The following is a 10656-nucleotide window of genomic DNA, read 5'->3' as shown; positions in this document are numbered from 1 at the left end:
GGGTCCGAAAACATGCTTCTATTACACCGACATCTCATAAGAAAATAATATGACTCGAACCAGCACGCTCGTATCATAAGGAAACGTTTATATATGCTCAACCAGCAAGCTCACATCATAAAGAAACATTTATATAAACTTTACTATCACGCCCACATCATAAGAAAGCATGATCGTAATAATTCCATTTTAACGAGCATCCTTTGTAAACACACATCATTCCACAACAATTCTCAGCAGCTTAACAAGGCAAAATTCCACCATTATCACCGACGAATATTCAACACTACACCAAGCATACAGATTAACACAAACGAGAGTTACCTAGCACAAAAGCGTATCAAAATCAATATTAAACATCACAAAACAGCACGATGGAAACCAACTAACACACATTAACGCACGCACACGCCCCTGTCTACTTACTCACAACCACGCCCTTAAGTTTTGCGTCGATCTCACACCTAGGCACTAAAAACAGAAAAAAACAGCAAGTTATATATACGATTCAGCCTCCGAAATCAATTCTAAGAGGGTTCAAATGGCTCCGAAAAAAACAGCAAGTTATATATACGATTACCGCAAAATTGACTTCGTGTAGGTGTGGGTAACTTAGATCTAGCTCGCAAAGGTGTGGGTAGCCTAAATCGGGCTTCGAACGGATGTGGGTCACCGCCAAACGTCCTCAAAACGCTGTTGTAACATGAATCGCCGTTGGAACGTCACTAGTCGCTAGTGGAACGCCGGAGACTCACCCACGAATCCCGCCGCTGATTTTGTTACTCGAGTGGCCGCTACTGAAACACGCCGCCGTGGGTTCGTTTGCGTCACCCTCCGCCGTGAATCAATATTGTGGAGTCGCCGCCGGTTCTGGGTTGTACGCCGCCGTAGGTCTTGCCGGAGGAGGACGTCCGTGGTGGGTTGGCCGCCAGTGATGAAGAAGAAGAGGGGCTGCTACGGAGGAAGAAGAAGGAGAAGAAGGGGATGGATACACGTGAAAGGGAGGGGAAGAGATGCGGCTAGGTTCTAGGGTTCTTTTTTATTATTATTATTATTTTTTTCCTTTGTTTTAAAACCAAACCAACCCAACTAAAAGCCCAAAATAAACAAGCCCAAAAGAAAAAAAACCCATCCCAACCTGAGATAAAACCAATCACGCGAAATCCGATATACATAAATTTAATTAAAGTTTAATTTAAAATTAAATGAAAATCTCCTAATTCGAGACTAACTAACCTGAGGGACTCGGGGCATTACACAGGACGACCACACGAAGTGCGACTGGAGAGACCCCATTCGCCCTAGCCTTCGGTTTAGAAGTCGTGATACCTGTTTAGATCGATCTACCAACTACTCAGACCGAAGCCTTTGATGCGTATGAAAATAACGAGGAGCTTCGCCTGAATGTCGACCTCCTTGAGGAGAGAAGGGAAACCTCTCAGCTCGAACTCGCCGAATACCAAAGACGAGTGAAGCGTCATTATGATGCAAGAGTCAAGTCACAACATTTCCAACTTGGAGACCTTGTTCTGCGTAAAGTGATGCAAAATGGTGGAGCCCTAGAGCCTACCTGGGAAGGGCCATTTCAGGTGAAGCACGAAAAACGACCCGGAACCTATGCCCTGGCCGACCTGAGCGGAAAGCAGTTACCCCACCTATGGAACGCACAACATCTACGCATATATTACCATTAACTGTTGTCGAACGAGCTGTTGGGAAGCGTGACCTGTATAATGGAATATTTAAATGCAACTTCTTTTAACAATACGAGCCACATTAAAATAGGGGCCAAGGATGATGAATAAAAGTAGGAGAGGCGCGAACTAACAAAATAATAGCGCCAATAACACGTCACCAAAAAATTAAATATGAAAATGATCATATAAATTTTGCACCAAAAGGTCCTTCATTAATAATACCCAGGAGAAGGCCTCGAACCTAAGTACATTGATAAAATTAGAGGAAAAACGAAAGCCACAGAGAGAAAGACCGGTAGCAGGGTCACTTGTCCAGGAGGTCAGACTGCGCGGCTTTGGCCAAAGGGTCGTCCTCCATACGGGCCAAAAGAACGAGCTTGTCCAGCTTCTTCACCCCAGCCTAGATTACTTCTTCTGAAGCTACGGTGCCATCAGGGGAGATCATCCAAGACTTGATGTAAGCCCACTTCATAGGGGTCAGGTCGACGCCTTTATGATGGTGCTCCAAGAAGGCGAGTGCGAACTTGAAGCCGTCGTTAGTAATGCCCTTACTGTAGTCCACGTAGCTCGGCAGCTCTTGGAAGCGCGCGTCCAAGAAAACCTCGCTCTTCAGGTTGGCTGCCATAACGGCCTCAGCTTGCCGCAGCTCCTCCACCTCAACCTGCAGGCTCCCAGCCTCCTTCTTCAGCTTCCCGACCTCAGAGGTCGCATCCCCCAGTTGGGCTTGGAAGGAACTCACCTCACCCCTTAGCTCTTTGCCCCTGCCTCCAGCTCGGTGAGCTTGGCCCTTGTTTCCTCCAGCACGGCCCTAACCGAGTTGAGCTCCTTGATGGTCTTGGCGTGCGCAACAGTCTCCTTATCCGCCAATTGCTCACGTCCGAGGAGCTCGGCAGCAATGAAGGCCACCGACCTGCACATGTAGGCGTGTGCCTAAAGGGAAAATGCGCGTCAGAAATGGGACGGACACGACAAATAAGAAAAAAGGAGAGAAAAACTTGAGAAGACTACCTCTGCGGCATGGTCGATGGCCAACTGGAGGGTCTCCCCAACTGTCCCGGTGGGCAAACCAATGCACCCCAAAGCACGACTGGAGCTCGCTAGGTTGATCCTTCGTGATAGGGCCTCAATGCTACCAGCGGTGGGATAGCTCCTGAAGCGAAGGTCATAGTCCCTCACTTCGTCGATCCTCCTCGCCATTTGCGACCCCCCAGAGTCCCCTACAGCGGAAGGCCCGACCTTCTCAGCTCCCTCGATGACCCGGGAGTTCGGGCTAGCCCTCTCGTGAGTTTTCTTTTTCTTCTTCTTCTTCTTAGGAGGCGTCGTATAAATAGTCTGGAGTGGAGCCGCCTCGATTGGGTTAGAACGAAGAGTGGTAGGGAAGAACCCCACAGGGGCGTCCTCGTCGGTGACCTCAATGGGCGTAGAGCAGCCGCCAAGCTCAGCAGCCCTCCGCTTCCCACCAAGGAGGAAAGCAGGCAACATTTCTATAGAATGACCGCACGGTCAAACGTGGGCAAAAGGTAAAGACTAAACAAGGAAGGGACGACGTACCTTCAGAGATAGGAGAAAGGAGAGGAGAGAAAGATCTGGAAGGGCTCAGTGTGCGAGGGTTAGACACAACTTTGTATGGGGCTGCTTCAGATGCGACCTCTGCAGCGGCTTCTTCAGAGACGTCCTCCTCTGGCGCAGCTCCTTCGAGGATGTGCAGGCCGCTGTCGTATAGGTTGTCGTCGACCAAGAGAGCAAGGTAGTGCCGAGCTGCTCGGTAGATCTTAAGGATCCTCACCAAGTACTCGCGGGTAAGATCGTCAGGTCGAGGTACAGGCTTGGGAAGAACTGAAACAAAAAGAAGGCGGGTTAGAAAGTCGAAGAGGCTTGGAGACGCACGACGACTAAGGAAAAAGGGCGTTACCTAGATTGCTGAAGTGACGAGGCACCCACCAGCTCAGCTCGCCCTTACAACCCTCAGCCAGCCACTCGCCGTACACGTAAAACCAATCCTCTTTCCAATGCTTAATGGAGGACGATCCACTGACCAGTTTCCCGACCCCCTGCCGAGCTGTGAGATAGAATCGACTTGGCTTCCTTGGAGATTCTTGACGGTATAGAAGGAAAGGAGTTGGGTCGGGGTAAGGTAATCTGCACCTAAGGTATCTACCCCGAGCCCCGACCATAACATCCAACAACCCAGAAGAATGCCCCAGCTATTAGGCGCGAGTTGCGCAGAGGTTATGTTAACCATCTCAAGGAATTCCTGCGCGAAGGGATGAAGAGGAAGCCTGACCCCGAACTCGAACATCTTATCATAGAAAGAGACATACCCTTCAGGAGGGTTCTCTACGGTTTCACCTCGCACGAGAAACCTCATCCCTATTGACGCAAAGACGTCATACCTATCCCTAAAGTAAGCCAAACAGCCATCACCCAGGTCGGATGGGCTACCGACGGGCTTTTCTGAAACTTTGGGCGGAAGAACGTACGGTAGGATAGCTAGGTAGGGAGGAACTTCATCCCCACCCGCAGGGGAAGAAGACCTGTTGCTGGAAGACCCAGACGGAGACGACCTAGTGGAGGCCAACCTGCCACTCGAGATCGCCAAGGGTGGGGATCGCTCTAAGGGTGGCCTGAAGCTCTCCTCCGAGCTCTCAGATCCCGACCTAGAACTACTACCCCCAACAGACATTGCTGACGACCTATTTGCGAAAGTAAAGGGAAAGAGCGAGCTACTGACTTCGGCACGGGAGCAAGTGGGAGTCTTGAATGCATGAAGTAGGAAGGAAGCCCTCAGGTATATATATATGGAATAGGGGTGATCTCCACCGCACACGTATCCCCCCATCAGCGACTCAGATCACCTCCCCTGGGCGGCGGTTATGTGTCCAAGGGAGCATCGAGGGTCGCACCCGACGTAAAGTCCGAGGGCGGCCAATGATTGTCCTTGTCAGGAAGCTGGATTGGTCCACGTCACCATTAATAGCTCTGCGTCTGGGGCCCAGAACAGTTCACCCGCCACCCCTCGGTAGCTTTTAGGTGAGTAACCCTTCGCCCGACCTAAGAGGGGGCCAATGTTAGAGGGGGTCGTCGACGGTCGACCTGTTCCGGGTTCGTGGACCCGCGACCTGTTCTAGCTTTAGGCATCCGCCGACCTGCTCTCGAAGGCTACTTAGGCAGAACCATCGACCGTGACAGGGAGTGGATCGGTCGATAGCGGGAACCGAGGTCTCTTGGGAGGGCCTTGCCCGAGTAGGCTAATACCCCGATGAGACAGCTATCTGCCCCCTTTCACTGCGATAAGTGCACCCCCGCGAACTATGCCCAGGTATGAAAATCTGTCTCACGCTGATCTGTTGAGCTCGAACTATTACTGACTTGGGCGTCAGAGTGTCCTATCTGTTTTGTAGGTACCTCTGAAGAATACTCCGTGTTGCCAAACGACCTCCTAGGTCGTCCTCCGTGCCTTGACAGATTTTTGCATCAACAGTGTCTATTCCGATCTGATCCTGAGATTAGAAAATTGCAGAAGAAATCGAAAGGAGAGAAAGGAAAAGGAGTGAATTCATGGAGCATCCACCGATTGATCAATCTTTTTGCCAACTCCCACCTACTCGACTAGTCCTACAAATGCAAAAAGTTCAACAACCTCAATTAGCCCAAGATAACCAAAGAACCATTCGACAATATTTGTAACCTTTATTTCCTTTAGATTATTTTGGAATAGCCCATTTGCCAATCAATGCTAACAACTTGGAGCTAAAACAAGACCTTATTCAAATGATTCAAAAGAGTTCATTTTAAGGGCACTAATAAGATCTAATCGCGTTCATTACTACTTTCTTAGAAGTTTGTGGTAATCTTAAAATGAATGTTTTATTCCATTAAATGACATCTTAAAGTTTGGATAACTATTGTAATTTTTTTTAAACATTTTATTTTTGGGTTAAAATGAGTGGATGTATTGACATATAAATTTGCAACACTAATTTAAGTATACGTTTCAATTTGATGAAATTTGAAATATACAACTCCACACCACATACTTAAAACATCAAGCTGTTAATTTTGATAATTGACTGTCTTTTTTTAATACAACAAATTAGGAGTATGAGAGTTCGAACCTCTAACCTTAAAAGAGGAGTAGATATCAATTACTGGAACTATACTCATGTTGGCAAATAGCAATAGAAAAAACTTCATTCGTAAAGATTCAGGAGGAGCTTCCTCCTGAATTCCTAGTCCAGTAATATATAAACAAATGTTTTTTCTTTATTTTGTATAATTCCTACGTGGTCCACTCATCTATATGTTATTGGACCACACAAGAATTTCAGAAGGAAGTTTTATCTGATAGCAATCTACCTACTTTCACAACATTCTCTTGCTAACTTAGGCATCGGAGCCCATGTGACTAGGGTCATACCAGTCTAGTTCGATTTGATTTTGCAGGTATTAGTCCCGAATAATCAAGTTAGGTGTGTGCGAGGAGGAGAACCAGAGGACCGAAATCCACGCATCAACAATTGGCACCGTCTGTGGGGACGATTTAAAGCATCCAGTCGAGCAACATGACACCAGAAAGGAGTCCACAATGCTCTGATGATAACTGTTCTGCCAAGAGGAGGTTGAACTAGGACGACCCTCAGGTCGGAGGATCCGAGGATTGGACCAGCCAATCGAACCCGGAACGTCAGGAAGGGTTGCCCGAGGCGCATGCAATAACGACCTTTGAGCTGCTCCAAAAGCAGTTCGCGGTCTTGGAAGACAAGGTAGAGGGCATGCTACAACGCATGACCCAAGTCCTTCGACAATTCGAGCAACAAGAGCTCGACGAGGTACCCTTGTTAGAGATCTGAGGCATAGGAAGGGCTCAGCACAAAGCGAGACAGAGGAATCAACAAACCGTGCAGGGAGCAACCTGAGGATAAGTGGAAACACCAGGCGACAAACCCAGATTTTCGACTCCCACAAGAGCAAAAAGCAACATAAATCATCGATACCAAACGGGGGCAAGAACAACCAAGATAATCGAAACTCTGAGCCGATAGACCTCGACAAAGGCAAACCGACGAATCAGCCAGAGTTGTCAGAGAAGTGACAAAACCAAAGGGATTCGACCTCGAAAAACTACTGGATCAAGCCAACTCACCATTCACGGAGGAGATCATGAAGGAGAAGGTCCATCCAAAATTCAAGCTACCCACGGTGAAACAATTTGACGGGACGACCGACCCAGTGGACCATCTAGATGCTTATCGGGAATGGACAGATATCTACGGGGTGCCAGAGGTAGTCAAATACCGGGTGTTCTCGACTACATTAAACGGGTCAGCCAGAATATGGTTCCGACAATTAAAACAAGGGTCAATCTCGAGCTTCAAAAGCCTGGTTAGGGCATTCGTGACCCAGTTTGTAGGGGGACGGTGTCGGAGTCAGCCCGTGGCTTATCTTTTAACTATTAAACAAAGAACGACAGAGAGTCTACACGACTATGTAGCTTGATTCAACGAGGAAAAGCTGTAGGTGGAAGGCCTTACAAATGTTGTATCTCTATTGGCCTTCATGTCTGTTAGGGTTGACTTTTTACTGCAGAAACATGTGTCGGTAGCCCTGTTTGACCACGTTCTTGACCCATTTCCCATTATTATTTGCCAAAAAGGACCATATATTCTTAAAGTAGAACATACATAGATTATTTATGCATAAAAGTCAAACGATGGTAATTTAGGAAAAATATGAGATAAATGCGGTCAAAGTTGGAAGAAAATAACAGAATTCTGTCTTTTGCAGAATTGCGCCTGGCGCATTTTTGGAGGGCAATTTGTCAAAACGCACGTTTTGATTAATGAAGGGCAAGGAGGACATTTCCCACATGTTTAAAACCGTGAGTCCAAGTCCAAGTGAGGTGGTTAGGTGAATCTCAACCCTTTTCCACCTAAAATGGAGGGCAGTTTCAACCAACCTATGGTGCTATAAAAGGAAGCCATCCATCCCTCAGCAAATCATCCCTTCCAAGCTTCATTCCATCTTCTTCTTGATGCTCTCTAGTTGTAGAACACGTTCTTAGGGTTTATGTTCATGTTCTAGTTGTTCATTTCTTCGTTTTTCAGGCTTTTACCTTTCGTAGTGCTTTTAATTCAGTTTCTTACTTCCGTTCTTTGTTCATTCTGTTATTTTAAAGTTTTTAGCGAGTTTCAACTCCCCTCACGCTCGAGAGAGAAGAGGGTTAAGCTAGAACTCTTTGTACGGCTCGTTTATTCATTTAAATTCAATGAAAAATACTTTCTTTATGTTTTCGTGCATTTACTTTCATTTAATTATGTTCTAAATTAGTTATCAACCTCCTTGTGGAATGCCTTAGTCAAAAGATTTGATTTTTAACACGCTCGGGATTTTGGCCAGATTGCGCCTCGCACTTTTTTGGGTTGGTTTCTAAAAACTTCTCTTTACATCTTTTTTCCATTTGGCCAGTGGGAACTTGATTTATACACCAAAGCCTGACCTTGGGAAAGGTGAGTTAGGTAAAATAATAGGAAACCAATATGGGATGTGACTTAGGAATAAGCGCATAAAATATGGTCCTAGGAATAGGCCCTCTGACCCATAATGCAAATGAGTTGGTAGATATTCTCTAGGATTGTAATCACACATAGGAATATGATTGTAGGTTACCCTAGTCTCTGCAGCAACCAAAAGCAGTAGTGAAAGAGTAGAACTAAAATCCCAAGAAAAGTCAGGAATTGCGCCTGGTGCATTTTCCCAACATAGTGTGTTTTCCATGTTTTGCATCAAAACTAAGGTAGGAGACAACGAGGTTGAGTTTCATTAAATAGCCTTATAGTTAAAACCCCAAAAACAACATTTAACCATTATTTTCTTCCTAAATCACAATTGCATATTTGAACTATTTCACTGCATTACTTGATTTTGAAAAGCAACAAGTCCCTGAGGATTCGACCTTGGATTACTTCCGAGTATTACTTGTGACCATGTGCGCTTGCACGAGTCTCTAATCTTTTTAAAGGTAGAGAAAATCTCAAGAAGTTTTTGGCGCCGTTGCCGGGGACTTGAGTTTCAAATCATATTCTTTTCAAGTGAATTATTTCATTGTGTGATTGTTGCATACCTCTGTCCTTGGAATTAACTGTTATATCTAACCTTTAAGGGAGTTGTGTATGAGCACAGGGTCTGGTTGGTTGACCTTTGATCCAGAGATTGAAAGAACCTTTAAGAGGAGAAGGCGTGAGTAGAGGTTGAGAAACGAGAAAGAAAGTAAAAAAAAAGAAAGAAGTTGAAGAAGAAGAGACCATCGAGATGAATAGAAATGCACAAGATCCTCCATCGCCACAAAATCCACCTGTGAATGGAGATATGGCAGATGAAGGAGCAGCAAACCGAGCAGGAGAAATTTCTAATCCGATCCTTTTAGCACATAATCGAGATGTAGCCATGCGGGATTATGTCACTCATGCGTTGCACAACCTAAATTCAGGGATAAATAATCCTTTACCCCAAGCCGCACGGTTTGAGCTCAAACCAGTCATGTTCCAGATGTTACAGACGATGGGCCAGTTCGGAGGATTGACTAATGAAGATCCTTACTCCCATCTCAAATCCTTTAATTAAATAGCTAATGCATTTCAACTTCCTGGTCTTTCTGAGGATGCACTAAGATTAAAAATGTTTCCTTTTTCTCTCAGGGATGGTGCAAGGACCTGGCTAAACGCGTTAGAACCAAAATCTATCAATACATGCGCAGAACTGACGGAGAAATTTTTGGCAAAGTACCACACTTTGACCAGGAACGCAGACCTCCAAGAGGACATTGTGTCTTTTAGACAAAAGGAGAACGAAGCAGTGCAAGAAGCTTGGGAGCGTTTTAAGGAGTTACTTAGAAGATGCCCGAGCCATGGATTGCCCGCATGTGTGCAGATTGAACAATTCTATAGAGGATTGGATCGTTCATCAAGGATGATGTTGAACACCGCAGCCAATGGCTCGTTGTTAGAGAAGTCGGTAAATGAGATCGTTGATATCTTGAATAAGATGACAGACATTAATGACCAAGGCGAAATAGGAAGGTCATTACCAAAGAAGCAAGTATCAGCTGGAATCTTTGAGTTAGACACAGTAGCTTCAATGCAAGCCCAAATGGCGGCTATGAACCAAATGTTAAAGCAGTTGACAATGGAGAAGGAAACCAAAACCGTCACTTCGGCGATACCTGAACCCTCTCCTATTTTGCAAATTTCAGATATATCTTGTGTCTATTGTGGTGATAACCACTTGTATGAGAACTGTCCAGCTAATCCAGTGTCTATTTTTTATGTAGGTCAAGGTTCCCAGCGAAATTTCAACCCGTATTCAAACACTTACAACCCTGGATGGAGGCACCATCCAAACTTTTCCTGGAGTAACCAAGGAGTAGCTAGTAGCAGTGCACAAGCACCCGCTCAACAATACAAGCAAAACTATACTCCTCCTGGTTTTCCAACTCAACCGGCGTCGCAGCCTCAACAATACAATCAGCAAAGAGATCAAAATACTACTCAGCAAAGTGGTAGCAACGTAAGTTTGGAGGCCATGATGAAAGAGTTCATGACAAGAATTGATGCTGCGATAAGAAGCTTGGAGATGCAAGTGGGGCAGATTGCAAATGACCAGAAATCTAGACCTCAAGGTACATTGCCTGGACACACAGAAAACCCGAAGCGAGATCGTGAGGGAAAGGAGCACTGTAAGGCGGTTATCACAAGAAGCGGATTAAGTTATGAAGGACCCTCACTTCCAGACGAAGGAACTCATGTAGTTACACCTGTTCCTGCATCCACCTCCAATCCACAACAAGAAGAGAAAGCAGAACCTGTAAGTTCAGAAGAAAAAGATAAGAAGGCGGATAAAGGTAAGCAAGTAGTGCCCAGCACTACTCCACAGGTAGGTAATATTAAAATTCCTCCACCTTTCC

The 10656-nt window shown here is 45.7% G+C and overlaps 1 non-coding gene across 1 annotated transcript; it reads right to left on the bottom strand.

Annotated features, from left to right (window-relative positions):
• Positions 1–9500: 9500 nt before the first annotated feature.
• LOC148211943 (small nucleolar RNA R71) lies at positions 9501–9607 on the bottom strand. Its single transcript, XR_015790601.1, has one exon. It is a non-coding gene; the product is annotated as a small nucleolar RNA R71 (small nucleolar RNA).
• Positions 9608–10656: the final 1049 nt, after the last annotated feature.

The sequence above is a fragment of the Momordica charantia genome (assembly GCF_013281855.1).
Source record: "Momordica charantia cultivar OHB3-1 chromosome 4 unlocalized genomic scaffold, Mcharantia_2.0 BLBB01000004.1, whole genome shotgun sequence".
In the NCBI taxonomy this organism is placed as follows: domain Eukaryota; kingdom Viridiplantae; phylum Streptophyta; class Magnoliopsida; order Cucurbitales; family Cucurbitaceae; genus Momordica; species Momordica charantia.
Note: the sequence above shows the minus strand (reverse complement) of the source record. Positions and strands in the feature narration are given on the sequence as shown.